This window comes from Onychomys torridus, chromosome 3 (assembly GCF_903995425.1).
Source record: "Onychomys torridus chromosome 3, mOncTor1.1, whole genome shotgun sequence".
NCBI lineage: Eukaryota > Metazoa > Chordata > Mammalia > Rodentia > Cricetidae > Onychomys > Onychomys torridus.
The window spans coordinates 61,433,248-61,447,557 of NC_050445.1; the positions used below are offsets into that span (position 1 = coordinate 61,433,248).

The 14,310-nt window shown below is 41.7% G+C and overlaps 1 pseudogene; it reads right to left on the reverse strand.

Moving 5' to 3' along the window:
- Window positions 1–594: 594 nt before the first annotated feature.
- LOC118580045 lies at window positions 595–3,937 on the reverse strand (annotated as a pseudogene).
- Between the last annotated feature and the right edge of the window lie 10,373 nt (window positions 3,938–14,310).

Here is a 14,310-nt window from a genome sequence, read left to right on the forward strand (position 1 = left end):
ATGTCCTGACGACAGCCCCTGAAATGACCACACAGGCCACACAGTACTTTAATTGCTAGATCTTGTATTTTTAAAGTAAGAGTTTTTCCCTCCTATTAATTTTTTTAGGGGAGAGGAAACAGAGATGATCATCTTCTTGAATTTGAATCCCAGCTTTGTAAGTTAAACCTGATGACATAGTGTTGGTAATCCTGAACATGTCTATTCTGTCTACATGCCTTTTACTATTACCTATGCACTCTCCAGGTCAATTGGACCCATCTACATGAGCAGTGTGGGTCTGGGATATTATTCTGGATGCACTATAAAGTATAGGCCATGTTCTCCACCACAATCATGCATGACATTGGGAATCACGTGAATCCTATCAGGTCACATATATCTCCTGCAGAAACAAATCAACAACTGACTAGTGGATTGCAAAGTTTTGTTATGTACAAAGTGGGGACACTAATGACAGATTCTCAATATGTAATGTGAGAGTTAAGTGAGTTAATATACATAAAATGCTTATCAGAGTCCCTTAAGCCAGCGAAAAGTCTAACAAAAGGTATCTAGGGGAAAGTTAAACCAGACACAACACAATTACCAAAGTTAATTGAGATCTTCAATGAAGTCTCCTTTGTCCTTCTCTCTCCTGTCCCAGGTTTGGATTGTACACTCCTTCACTGTTGGTGAGAATGCAAACTTGTACAACCACTGTGAAAATCAGTATGGCAGTTTCTCAGAAAATTGGGAATCAATCTACCTCAAGACCCAGCCATATCACTCTTGGGCATATACCCAAGGAATGCTCAATCACACCACAAAGATACATGCTCAACTATGTTCATAGCAGCACTGTTTGTAAAAGCCAGGACCTGGAAATAACCTAGATGCCCATCAACTGAAGAATGGATTAAGAAAATGTGGTACATATACACAATGGAGCACTACTCAGCAGAGAAAAACAATGACAGCATGAAATCTGCAGGCAAATGGATGGAACTAGAAAAAAATCGTCCTGAGTGAGATAACCAAAACTCAGAAGGACAAATATGGTATGTATTCACTCATAAGTGGTTCTAGATATAAAACAAAGAACAATCAGACTGCAACCCACAGAACCATGGAGGGGGGGGACCCTAGGATGACTGTGGCTTATAATAAGTTTTGGTTTTACTCAATTGCTGAGCAAGCCTCAATGAAACATTTCACTATTAAGAATTTATACTGTATCAAGCTGATAATAGAAAAATAAATAAATTAATTAATTTTTAAAAAGGGGCAAATGAGAGTACATAGACACTACAAGTTCTCAACAGCATAATATGCCAGCTTTTAAAATGAGTAATGCTGTAAGACTAAGCACCTTGCCTGTGTTAAGGCTGAGCAAGGCAACCCAGTTCATACTTGTTTAGTGGTTAGTCTGGCTACAACTGGAAATGCCATGTTTTGTCAATATCCATGGGAGGCCTGTCCTTCTCTGAATAGAAACAGAGGAGGAGTGGGTGGGGGTGGTCAGAGGGGAGGTGGGAGGGAGGTACTGGGAGGAAAGGAGGAAGAGGAAACTGTGGTTGAGATGTAAAATAAACTAATCAAAAAATAAAACCAGTAGTGCACATTAACATTAACTACTTTGTATCCAAAGTGTTCAGGAAGGCAAGGGTGCCTCCAGGCCCCACAGTCACTAAGAGTGGAACACCTCTAGGGATGCTTCATGCACAGGACTGACTCTAGCACTTCGCTATTGTGTTGAGTTACAGTACCTGGCCCAATGGGCTATGCATGTTTGCAAAGATTGGCAAACAGCACCAGTGCACACAGCACAAAATAGACTGGATAGTGTTTACTTAGTCAGGCACAAGTGTGTTTTCCAGGACCTCACAACCTCAGTCTGCTGACCATATAAATATACCTCACAAGATTATTTCCTCCCACAACTTAAGGGTTAAGAATCCATCCAGCCTGTCCCAGCATGAGGAACAGCATGATTTTTCTTGGTAGACCAAGTTCTAGGACTTCTGAAGACCTGAAAGAATTTTGAAAACCTTTGCTTCTGCCTGATTGCTTCACGGGGACCTACAGTGTGTCTTCCTAGGAAAATTGAGAATTTTGATGCAGCATTAAAAAACAAAACAAACAAAATACTGTCTAGCTAGCTGAGTTTCAACTTTCTTGTAATTTTTCCCTATCACACATCTTTGAGGAATAGAAAAATACAGCAGAAAAAGATGTTCTTGGCAGCAAAGATCCTATTGGAAGCCTGTTATACTCCAGCTCACTGAACAGCTGGATTGATGAATGTGCTGTTTGCTCACCTTCACCTGATTCCATTTTAAGATTCTGTGCAGCTCGAGCTTGTAGGACCAAGAGTTTCTCATCCTTAAGCTCCACATCTGGTCTGATGGGAGTAGGAAAAACTAGGCAGAGAGTGGAGACAGGATTTCAAGGATTTCCTGGGATTGTTCGGGATCCTTAGAATCCATTACAGGAGAAAGTTAGGAAGGGTTGGACTATTTCATTAACACTGTGTGTCTTTGCTCAGCCACTTCTTTCTTAAGCCTATCCTGTGCAAAGTCACAAAAGCATATGAAGAGACAGAGTCCAGTTGCAGCACCATGATCTGTTACTGAAGAATAAAGCACAAGGAACAGTTGAAACAGGACACACCAGAAAGAAGGAGGGGTGGTCACAGTTATCTTCGGTTGCCAACTTGATACACGTGGGGAAAGGAAACCTCAGCTGAGCAATTGCCTCCATCAGATTGGCCTGTGGGCCTGTCTGTGGGGCAACTCTATTATTATTACTATTATTATTATTATTATTATTATTATTAGTAGTAGTAGTAGTAGTAGTAGTAGTAGTAGTATTGCTAATTGATGTAGAAAAGCCTACCCTACTATGGGAGGTACCATTGAGAACAAGTCAGTCAGCAGCATTCCCCATGATGTCTCCTTTAGTTCTTGATTCCAGGTTCCTGCCCTCACTTCCCTCAGTAATGGAGTGAGACCTGAGTTGTAAGATGAAATAAGCCATTTTCCCCGCAAGTTTGTTTTGGTCATTGTTTTATCACAGTTACAGGAAAGCGAAGTAGAATTGGGAGCAAGGGCCTGATTTCCGGGAGTCCAAGTAATCAGACACCAATGACTCTGAAGATAAAAGAGGGTCACCAGAGGGGTTTTAGCAGGAAAGTAACACAAGGACATTTATGTTTTCTTTCTTTTAACCAAAACATCTGACAGTTTTATTTTCACATTTCACAATCTAAGTGAAGACTCCATTTTCTAAACCCCATTCTCCCCTCCAAAACTATTCTCTCTGTGAGGAAAGGGGACTCTTCCTGGTCAATAGCTAGAAAACACACAGGCCCAGTATGGTGATCTCCTGGTGAACAGAACAGGTAATAAAAAAGAGACAGGTTGGGGATTTAGCTCAGTGGTAGAGCGCTTGCCTAGCAACCGCAAGGCCCTGGGTTCAATCCTCAGCTAAAAAAAAAAAAAAAAAAAAAAGACAAAGAGCCCTGCTGTTCCTATCTGTCTGGCCAGTCATGCCAGGCCCAGTGGGCACCATCATGAAGCGAGTGGGAGGCCCCGGCACCACGGGCATGTGGTCTCCCATAGGTGTCCTCATAGCAGGGGCAGTTCCCACAGGCATCATCTCAGGAGGAGGGCCCATCACTGGCATCAAGGGAACCTCCCATGTTCGTTGGGCATCCCAACAGGGAAAGGAGCACCTGGAAGAGTTGGGGAGGCTGCATTATGGCCTCTGCAGGAAGAGGTCCAGAGAATGGAGCTGCAGGCATCTTTCTTTGTTGAAATGCAGCAGCTGTGTCATCGACCAGGCTCTGGGCCTGCTCTTCCGTGGACTTCTAGTAGGGGTCTTTCACAGTCTCTTTGTGTTTCCTATCCGTGTAGTGTGTCTTTCTCACAGATGGAGAATCGTGGGTAAGATACATATCCCAACGGCCACACTAGAACTTAAGCAAGTTGATCTGCAGGACGTTGGCTACCAGGTTCTGCACCACCAGGAAATGATAACATTTGTGTTTTTAAATGAACATGGTCTTAGACAATGTGGAATAAACAGGGAATTTTGGAGACTAGAGGAAGGAGGCCTGGTCAGGATGCCATGTTCCTAGTTGGGATGCCATGTACAAATCCAGGCAGACGTGGTCAGCCTGAGCTCGTACAACGGTCAAATAAATTCAAAATAGGGTACGCTTGGGATGCATTTAAAGAAAGAGTCAGGGTAAGTTGGTAAGTGATTGGATGTAAAATTGCCCTTGACTTTGGAGCAAAGGTGGATATACTATTTCTAAGACAGAATAGCTTTCAGAGAAGCCTGAGTGTCAGAATGAGTGCCTTTGGAATGCTAGGATTAAAGGTGTGTGTGCCACCCTTTTCTGGCCTCTATATCTTGTGGCTGTTCTGTTCTCTGACCCCAGATAAGTTTATTAGGGTGCACAATATATTGGGAAACATAATATCACCACACTTCTGGGTTTATCTGCATGCCCAAGTTTCACTATTTTTCTAAGGATGCCTTACAAACCCATCTAATCCATTGTGATAGCATCTTAAATTGGCAAAATCAGCAAAGCCCTTACTAGGCCACCTTCACAGCTACTTGGAAATAGGACTTGATTATATAATTCTGGGGGACAGGATTCAACTCAGCATCACAAGGACTACCTGTGTTGAATAAGTCCATCCTGCCTCTAAGTAAATCATGCTTAGTTCTTTGTTGTTGTGTTTAAGGTACTGGATACTGAACCTTCTACTACCCAACTATAACCCTAGTCTAACTTTTCTCCTCTGCTTGCCACCTGCCTTCCTTGGCATCTTCATATCTCAGATTAGCAGAGCCACAGAACTTTAAAAGTGGAAATAATTTCACAAAGGATGCCTTCTGTATCTTCACATAACATACATTTACAAATACAGAGAAGCCCATGGCTCTTCACCTCCTTGTCTCTCTCATCCAAAATGAAATCTCACCGGACGGTGGTGGTGCACACCTTTGATCCCAGCACACATAACGTAGAGGCAGGTGGATCTCTGAGTTTGAGGCCAGCCTGGTCTAGAGTGAGTTTCAGGACAGCCATGGCTACACAGAGAAACCTTGTCTTGAAAAACTTGGAAAAAATAATAATGAAATCTCTGAGTTTGCATGTGAGTTTGTCAGTGGGCCATTGAAGTGCACACAGGGGCCACTGAAGGATGTCAGGTGGCTTGCTCTATCATTCTCTGCCTCATGCCTTCCAGACAGGTTATCTTACTGAATCTGGGACAAGGCTGACAGCCATCCAAGCATTCCACAGCACTGGAGTCTCAGGCATGCAGCCACACCCAATTTTTTCCTTGAGTGCTGGAGATTTGAACATAGATCACACTTGAATAGCAAGTGTTCTTAGTGATAAGCCATCTCCTCAAACCAGAAATCTCCGACTTTAAAAACGTACTCTTTTTAAAATAATTGTTTAATTTTGTGAAATTAAATTAAATATATAGTTTCCTTCTCCTTTTCTTCTTCCTTCCCTTCCCATGTTCCTAACCCTTACTCTTTTTCTCTTTTCTCTCTCTCTCTCTTTCACACACACACACACACATACACACACACACACACACACACACACATCTCATGACATTAGTGTACATATATGATTGAGCACTTTTTTGTTTGTTTGTTTTGTTTTTATGACCAATGGGAGGGCTCTTCCCTGGGGAAGACTATTCTGTTCTTAGCACTCCTTAGTTTCTTTTAGTTCTGTCTAGGGCTGGTCTGGTCTCAGTTAGGTTTCTATTGCTGCAAAGAGAGAGCATGAACATGACCACTACAACTCTTATAAATGAAAACATTTAATTGAAACTCACTTATAGTTTCTGAGGTTCAGTCCATTATCATCATGATGGGGAGCATGGCAGCATGCAGGCAGAGGTGATGCTGGAGCTGAAAGTGTTACATCTTGACTCAGAGGCAACAGGAAGTTGATTGACTGTCACACTGAGGGAAGCTTGAGCAAAAGAAACCTCAAAGCCCTCAGTGACATACTTCTTCCAACAAGGCCACACCTCCTAATAGGTTGTGAAATGCTGTGGAACATTTGTTTAATGATGCAAAAGATGTGTTTCATTTCTTTATGTTGCATTTGTTTAACTCTGTGAAGCTGTGTTACTTTGCCTATCTAAAATAGCTGATGGTCCAATAAAGAGCTGATTGGCCAATAGCAAAGCAAGAGAAAGGATATGAGGGTGGGCAGGCAGAGAGAATAAATAGAAGGAGAAATCTGGGAAGAAAAGAAGAAGGAGCAAGAGAACAAGGAGAGGAGGATGCCAGAGGCCAGCCACACAGCCACACAGCCAGTCATGGAGTAAAAGTGAAGTAAGATATACAGAAATAAGAGAAAGGCAAAAGTCCAGAGGCAAAAGGTAGATGGGATAATTTAAGAAAAGCTGGCTAGCAACAAGCCAAGCTAAGGTCAGGCATTCATAAGAAATAATAACTCTCCATGTGTGGTTTATTTGGGAGCTAGGTGGTGGGCCCTCAGAAGACCAAAGAGCAAAAGGGTAGAAAAATAACCAGCAATACCACTCCATTTGGGGGCTATTTTCTTTCAATCTACCACAAGGCCCTGCCTTAGTTAGGGTTTCTATTGCTACCATGAAACACCATGACCTTGGCAAGTCTTATAAAAGAAAACATCTAATTGGGGTGGCTTGCTTACAATTCAGAGGTTTAGTCCATTATCATCATGGTGGGAATCAAGGCAGACATGGTGCTGGAGAAGAAGCTGAGAGTTCTTATATGTTGACTTGACGTCAACAGGAAGTGACCTGTCTCACTGGGGGTGACCTCAAAGCCTGCCTGCACGGTGACACACTTCCTCCAACAAGACCACACTAACTCCAACAAGTCTGTACCTCCTAATAGTACTACTCCCTTTGGGGGCCATTTTCTTTTAAACCACCACAGGACCCATAAGAAGAAATTTCCCACTTTATTCTTCCTATAGCTTTAGCTGGGGCATAACATAGCTATCTATCTTGCCCTTGAATTGGCCCTGCTACTCTGCCTGCCCATCTTTTCTACTTTACCATCTTCACACCCCTCCTCCATCACAACTAGAGATCATGATACCCATGCTTTTAACCAACAAAATAGCTTTACTTTTTATACTTATTGGCAAAATGTATTAATTCCCAAAGTAGAATATCTTAGTACTGCTGAGACTTTGGCTTAACCTCCAATTCCTACAATCAATTTAAGGGAGGGAAAGAACCACCAAAGATAAAATACAAATCAGATGCCCCTTCCTACTGAGTAACTATGCTCAACTTATTTTTCTGCACACTTGAAAAAACATGGCTCCCTACCAAGGTTTGTGTAGTTCATTCCCTTGAACTCAGGCTTCTGCCAAGCCAAACCCACTCCCTTCTGATCAGAGACCCACCATTCTGGTTGCTGCCTAGTATCTCAATAGACAGTCTGGGACCAGTGACATGAAAGGCACTCTGCTATTTTTATGTTTTTCCTTTTGCATTTGAAATCCTAAGGGATGGTGTTTTCATGCCTCAGTGGACCCATCACTGAAATGCTACTAGGAGCTTTCCCTGTGTAACCTGACTTAGCTTAACTGCTGTCTATTTCTAGCTCTGAAATATTTTTTTTTCAGTGAACTTAAAGAACTAACTTAACCTCTCTTTCCCTTTCTTTATAAAATAATATGCCTATGGATACTAATAGGCTTTATAAGGCTGTTGCCAAGTGATTGCATATCAACATAAACTGTGAAACGTCAATGCTTGTTTTGTTTAGTTGTGCTACAACACACTTCAATCCAAGAAGCATTTGTTTGTTCGAAACTACAAGGCACCTATCTTCATACTGCATGCTATTTGTAAACCGTAGCTTGTTGGGAAAGTAGTAAGTATCCAATGTAGATCTGATTGATTAATGAATAAGAAATGGAGTCTGCTTTCAAGGAACTTAGAACTTGCATGGTTAAGAGTATTTTGCATATTTCGAAGAAAAGCAATTTACTTACATGATCTCTGGCAAATCTTGTTCTTAGCAAAGTTAAGAGCTTAGAAAGAAGAAAGGACTAATTGTTACTAAGTCCTTAATGTACATGCTGAACATTTACCAACATACATTATACTTTGGCCTTAGCACAGACCTGAAGGCCTGGTTTTATCCCATTTCCAGGGGGAGAAACTGAGGGTCAGAGAAGCTTGGAGACTTGCCCACGTTTACACCTAGTAAGTGGAGAGTGAGGCTTTGCTGGCAAATGTGCTGAATGAAGGTTTGTTTCCCTACAAAGATGCTGCTGTTGTTGCTGCTCTAGTTCACTAAGCCTGCATGCCAAGCCCTGGGGCATGCTCCCATTGTTCAGTCCGAGTTCTTGCTGCCGGATTTGAGTGCTCAGATTCTCCTGCCAATACATGACCAGCCTGGAGGAGGAACAGCTCAGTGTGATGATCTAACTCTTCCGTGTTGTAGCATCATATTCTTTTCCTACTTTGTACACCATGTCATCCATTCCAGTTATTATCTTTATAATCCCACACCTCTCTTCTGGGCACTCCTACCTCGAGAGACTTCTAATTCAGCACATTCCAAATCAAACTCGTTTGTCCCTCTCTTCCGTATGCTCAAGGTTGAGGGGTAAACAACTGGCTTCTTTTTCCCCTGCTATTACCCTTTCTAGGTTAATGTCATCCTTAGTAGTGGACGTTCATAGATTGAAAGAAAGCTGTTTTTGCTTCCCTGCTTTACTTCACTCACTTACTGAAAGAGCCACCAAGTCCTGTAGAGTCCACCCGAGGCAACCATTACTCCCTTTCTCCCACATCTCCACTGTCACACCATAGGCTTTTATGGCCTCCAACTTCAGTAATTCTGTGAGCTTCCTAGAGGATTTCATCAGCTCAAGTTTCTTTGTGTTTCACTTCAACCCCTTCATGCCTTCAGTCACACACGCACACACACACGCACACGCACCTGCCACTCCGGCTTTAATTGCAGTTCACCCAAGTCAATCCCAGTCTATTTTGTCCACTTTCCTCACCCCCTTCCTCTGACTGCAACAGCTCCAAGGTCCAGTGAGGCAAAATCTTGCCATCAGTTGAAGACATCAAACACATCTGTACCTCAAACTATCTTTGTATTGTTTTCTCCTCAGAGAAAGAACTTAAGTGTTAGCAGCTAGTGAGGTCTTCCTCGACATCTGCTGACTCTGAAATGGTGTTACTTCCATGTTCCTGGCTGTTTGCTTTCCCGCTTAGCACATACCTTACATTTTAATGGTCTTAATGATCAACCATTGTGTGTTGATTATACCGTTCTAATCTAAGTATTCTTTAACATCAGAGATATTAAATATTCATTCTTTAACAATGAACTGTTTTGAGTTCATTGTTATACCAAAAAAGTATAATTAATAATTTAATGATGTCAATGGACCTACTTCCCAGCTTTGCATTAAAATTTCTTTCAATCCAAAAAGCAGAAGTTTCAGATACATTGTAGGATTCTGTGTGTCTCTCATTTCCTCTCTTGCCAAAGATATCTGCTACCTGCACTGTGGTGAGTTTCCAGAAACTACATGTCCTCACATTTGCTATATGCAGGTATTTCCATAACCAATAACTTCACAGTTTTTCTTAAGGTTTTAAAAATATGATAATGCCACCCTTGCCTGCATCATGTCACAACAGAAGTTTACTTTTTGCTCACTACTACTGTGTTTGGGAGATTTAGCCACACTGGTCACATTAGGGCCCATCAGGGCACTCATTTGTTAAAATGCAGTTGTCCTCTCTTCATGGTAGTTTTGCTTTTTATAGTTTCAGTTATCCTCATGGTCAACTATATCCCAAAAAATGTTATGTAGGAAATCCCAAAAACAATTTATCAGTTTAAATTATGCATTTTTTAAGGTGTAATGAGACTTTTTTACCATCTAGATCCGTCCTGTCTAGGTGTCTTCGGGTTTCTATCACTGTGAAGAAACACCATGACCACAGCAACTCTTATAAAGTAAATATTTACTTGGGGTGGCTCACTTAGTTTCAGAAGTTCAGTCCATTATCATCATGACAGGAGCATGGTGGTGTGCAGGCAGATGTGGTCCTGGAACTGGGAGTGCTACATCTTGCAGCCAACAGGAAGTCAACTGAGATACTGGGCAGTATCCTGAGCTTCCCCCACAGTGGCATACTTCCTCCAACAAGGCCATACCCACACCAACAAGCCACACCTCCTAATAGCGCCACTCCCTATCAGATTATGGGGGCTAACTACATTCAAACTACCACACTAGGACATCAGTCATCCATTGTGTAATGTGTCCAAACTATATAGCTACCCACCTATTAGTCCTCCAGTGTCCATCTTAGCAGACTCTCTGTTGTAGTCTTATAGTGCTTATATAGGGGATTCAAGAAGATCTCAATTTCAAGCATTGACTGGGACTTTGGGAAATATCCCCTGTGGATAAGGGACAATTAGACAATAGATCTTTATCTTTGTCTTTTTTTCTCTTTCTCACCACAGTCCTCAAGGACCCAATACTTTCATAGTATCTTCTAGATTCACAAAATTTCCTCATTCCATGCTTTCTTGGGCTGGAATCCATAATTTGTGAATCTCCACGTGATTTTTTAAATTATTTTTTTCAATTTTTGGTGCATTATCTGTAACATAAAACTAACAATTTGAACTATTACTATTTTAAATGTGTAGTGGTATTAAATACATCTCCACTGCTGTGCAACCATCACCCCCTTCCATCTCCAGAATTATCATCTTCCAACCCCAAATTCTGTATGCTTTAGACTCTAACCATGCATCCTCCCTCCAGCATCTTTCAACCACTGTTCTTTTTCCTGTCTTTATGAATTTGATTATTCGAAATATCTTATGGAAGTAGACACACAAGACTGTCCCATAGGGCTTGGTGTGACGTCATCAAGGTTCAGTCATGTTATGTCTTGTGTCAGAATTGCATTCCTCCTGAAGGGTGAGTAATAGTCCATGGCATGCGTATACCACTTCCCCTCTGATTTCTTTTGTTTCATGCCAGTGTACCAGATGAGCGGCTGCCTCGCTAAACCAAATAAACAAACAAAATTCTACATGATGAGCAGATAGAGATTTTCCAGGATGGTCCCCAGGCACAATACTATGACAGGACGTGCTTGAAAAGGCAACAGGTTAGGCCAGGCTGTTTTAGTGTGCTTCAGCTGGGTGGCCCTAGAAACCGCCCTTGACTTTTCTAGTTCCCTCATCTAATCTAAAACAATAAAGCTGTTCTGCCATTCTAAGCCTGTCGTTTTAGGAGTGTTTTAATTAATTGTCCTAAAGTTAATATTGAAAGTAGATGCAAAGGCACTGTAGCAAAATAAGGGAACTATTTGGGGAAGACTCAGCAGTCCCCTCAACACAGAGGCAGCTCCCACTACGAGTAAAGCTATAATGCATTAGATACTTCAACCTCCAATGGCTGTTAGTCTAGAGTTGAAGACTGAACCTAGAAAAATTCCTATCATTTATGTTGTAGCTTTCTTCTTGGGCCCTGAGATCATCCAAATCTAGTTAGATTTGTTGGTTTGTTTCATTTTTCTTTGAAACCTAATTACATAGAATATTTCAATAGAGGAACTAAATTCAGTATTTTTGTATATTGTAGATTTTCTTCTTTACTGCTATAATTATCTAGATCTTTTTTCTTTCTCTGCTTTGAAGTGTTTCTCTCAACTTACCCTTGATTTATGTAGTTGTTCCCAACAGCACCTAAGATTATCCTCAGACAGTGAATGCAGATGTAGAGATGTGGGGAAAAGAGAGAGTTATGGTGAGGCTTCCTTGCATCCCTCTGGATCCTGTCTGAAGAATGATCTAGAAAGGAGGGAAGAACTTTGGAGACCCCACCCTTCCCAAACTGTATCCTTCATCATATCTGTGCTGCTGTTGTTCTTGCTTCTAACTGCTTCTTCCGTGGACTTGATGCAGAATAAAACAGTGCATATTTTTTTATTGTGAACACTTTCTTCATGTATGTGCTTTGAAAATTGAGCCAGCTGGACACATGTGGTACTAATTCATTAATTTTAACTGCAGCACACATTATGTTTTATGAATGGGGCATGAGTTACTTAATCTGTTCTTTTGTTAACAACCTGTTTTTAATTTGTCGCTCCAACATTTCTCTATGAACATATGTGAGTTTCTCAAAGCCTTATTATTTGATTCCTGTTTTAGAAATCTGCTTTATTTATTTATTCAAAAAAGAATTTCTATGAATTCCAAAGAGTTCCTTCATTCAGTAGAAATAATTTAAATGTTTGCTGAGTACAGAAAAACCAGAAAAATTTCTGTTTTCTAGGAGTTAAGACAGCAGTCAAATCATAATGCAAAGCAGTCAAATCACAATGCAAATAAACATAAATTGCAAGCGTAATGAATGAATTGAAGAAAAGTTGTGTCACTGTGTCAGAATCCACTTGGCTCAGGGCATCAGTGATCATTTTTCTAATGGTGGGTCTGAAAGAGGGAAGAGGCGTGAGTCAATCAGCATGGTGAAGGGTTTGAGATTTGAGCTGGGCAAAGGGTGAGGAAATGCCAGAAGCAGAGGAACTTCAGATCCACAGGTCTAGGACAGAGAAAGTGGACAATGAAGAAAGAAGGCCTCTGTGTCTGGGACAAGTTAGGGATGTATAAGAATAGGTGAGAGAAGCCAAGCAGATGGCTGCAGTCACAGAAGACATTTGACTGCTGCTCTAAAGTGGTGGAATTAGTGTAAGGCAAGGCAGAAATACGGTATTATTTAATACAAAGGACTAACACTATATGTGAGTTTCCAAACCACAAGTTCGCTGGGTCCTGTGTGGTAGTCTTTGATGGAACCTTTGCATCAGTTTAGCTAAGCCTCCAGGCTAATGCTAGCTACCTTGCAGTAGTCACTGGCAGGACTCCCTCCTCTTCTAGATGACTGACCAGAGGAAATGCTTGGAAGTTAGAGCTTGTGCTTTTACAGCAGGATGCACAGCAGAACCAGTTCAAAGTGAATAGCTTCCGCAGAGCATTGAGAGTTCTTGGAGATGGCAAACAGAAAAGAAGAGTGGTAATAAGGAAAGGTGTGTCGACAGAAAAGAAAGGGATGGGAAGAGAGGAAGGATGGGATCCTAGAAGTCTCCTGGTCCAGTGTGTACAGAAACCAGGATGGACAAAGGCAACACAAGGATAAAGTATTAGGAGAAATATAAGTTAAAATTTAGAGGGAAAATGTAGCTCGTAAGCTGTCCAAATGGACGGAACAGTCCACGAAATGGACAACCCGTCTAGCCACAAAAATTATGTGGTCTCCAGATCTAAGCATCCTTAGACACAGCCCATAAGCAATTTCCTTCCTTGGAAAATCAAAGTCATGATCTGTCACCTATGGTACCATCATTTAGTAGTTCTCTCGGTAACTCAACTTGTTACATGTCCTACTCCCTGGACTTCATGGCTGTCTTGGCTCAAAACACACTCAGCACTACTATGGATCCTAAAGAACCAGCCTTCACTGCCCCACCAGTTAGCAATGTGTGTCCCTCTCCACAGGGTTTTAGTTGTATGTTCAGTTTCTAAGGTGGGAGTGGGTGGGTAGGGGTGGGTGGGAATGGGTAAAGGTGGAGTGGGAGTGGGTGGGTGGGGGTAAGTGAGAGTGGGTGGGGGTGGAGTGGGAGTGGGTGGGGGGGAATGGGTAGGGGTAGAATGGGAGTGGTTGGGTGAGGGTGGGTGGGAATGGGTAGGGGTGGAGTGGGAGTGGGTGGGTGGGGATGTGACCTGTCATAGAGGACACAGGGAGCAGATTCTGAAATTCAATTTGTAACAAGGAAAAATGGTTTACTATGGAATGGAGACAGACCTTTTCTGAAAAAAACAATTTTATTTGGCTTTTTCAAAAAGTATTTATTACTACAAGAAAGTCTTAGACACTAACAAAAACATAGCCTCCGAGAAGCGCTGGCCTGAAGTGTAACTGATTATGTTGGACTGTTACAAATGCCCTTATTAAATAATTGCATTTAAACTGCATGATAGCCTTATAATTGATTGATAAAAACAAAATTGTGAAAGTTTAAGTGACATAATTGTTCTCAGTATCACTACAATTTTCAAATGAGGCAATTTCGCCGTAGAAGCAATTTTGCTTTTCACTGGGATGTTATTTTGGTGTCAGGCTGCCAGCTTTTGTTCCACTCCTGAGTTTCAGGGGTGATGCTAACCCCTTCCTCTCCTTGGCGGAGGCTAGGGTGCATCTTTCTAACATCGAACCCAGTG